This window comes from Nannochloropsis gaditana (genome assembly GCF_000240725.1).
Source record: "Nannochloropsis gaditana CCMP526 unplaced genomic scaffold scaffold124, whole genome shotgun sequence".
Classification (NCBI taxonomy): Eukaryota; class Eustigmatophyceae; order Eustigmatales; family Monodopsidaceae; genus Microchloropsis; species Microchloropsis gaditana.
In genome coordinates this window covers 5,961-7,450 of record NW_005803829.1, presented here as the reverse complement: position 1 = coordinate 7,450, position 1,490 = coordinate 5,961, and positions in this window count along the sequence as shown.

Here is a 1,490-nt window from a genome sequence, read left to right as displayed (position 1 = left end):
GGTGGCGACGACCGGGGTGAGGGAGGTGCATGCTTCGTGCAGGAGTGTGGGGGATATACGGGGCTCTGGCCGGGGGGCCGTTGCGGAGAAAGTCCGGGCATTCGGCTTTTCGGGGGGGCAGGGCGGAGGAGTCGTAGGGACGGACGCCGCCAAAATAGAGACTCTTGCACTGCTTGTCCATGATTTGTAAGGATGATTGATAAAAGTAACCCATCGAAACCCCGCACTCGTACTTGATTAAGCTTTTTTCTTTGCGCTACCTAAATGTTGTCGAACGGCCCCCATGGCACGACCCGTCAGGAGACGCCTGTCTTCCCCCCGCCCGCGCCACTAGAGTTTCTGCCCGGCGGCGTTCTTCTCCTTGATCACTTGGCGATTAAGAAGCTTCCAATATCGGCGCTGCTCTCTCAGGGGAAGTTTGGCAATATCCATCTTTCGGTACTCAGGTAGCGTGAGAGGCTGTGTCGATGGGGGAAAGGTGCTGAAGTGTGGGGGAAGGTCCAGAATGCTCGAAAAGGGTCTGAAGGCAAAACATGGAGATGAAAAAGTGGGACATGGCTTGCGCAAGCCTTCAGTAAAGGTTACATGTAGGATAAGACATAAAAATCAGGCGAACACTGGAATGGAACATTGAAAGTACTGGGGATCAAGAGGGTGCTCGCATCCACTCCTCACCCGTATGTCAAAAAGCCATTCAGGGTACTGATCATCGGGCAACAACGGTGGATCCTTGCCCTCCTTGTAAATGTTGATTGGCGCCACTTTGGAGACGTCCCCGACGGAAGTCTCGGCCGCACCGCTTCCCCCTCCTTCATCCCCGCCCTTCTTCCCTTTCTTAGCTGCGGGGGCTTTGGTTGAGAAAGGCAAAGCAAGGAGAAGTCTTCTTCTCATGCCACAAGAAACGGGCGGCTGACACTGAGAGCTCGAGTTCGAAAACGTTGCGGTGATTGTAGGTGTGGCAATCCGCTGCCATATAGCAGAAACGCATTGACAGCTTGAGCGGGGTAGCGCCGAGGCCATCCGCACGAGTGAGACGGTCCAGTGTGGCCTACAAGAGGATGCGATGAAGTGACAAAATGAGATATGTGTTGTCCCTCCCACACAAAAATCGACGTGCCGGGTGTCAGTGGGCTGGATTATGGAAAAGTATGTCATTTCAGGTTGGAGAGGAAACTAAACAGTATCAAGCCGTCGACATGATGGAATCATCTTCCGCCCCTGCTTGCTCAATTGATTATTACAGCTTCCATAAATCCAACCATGTTATGCCCAAACTCTGTTCTCCAAATGTTCGCCACATTACAAGGTACATAGGACTGAGATATGGAGATGGAAGGTGAAAATCTCATGTTACGGGATCAAGGGGTCCTATTCCATCACATGCAGCCGTCATCATCATTCCCGTGTCATCTCGAAGGGGCCGATGAAATCGAGGGGTCGTATTTCATCACATGCAGCCGTCATCATCGCCCCTCCTCCCCTTCCTTCCA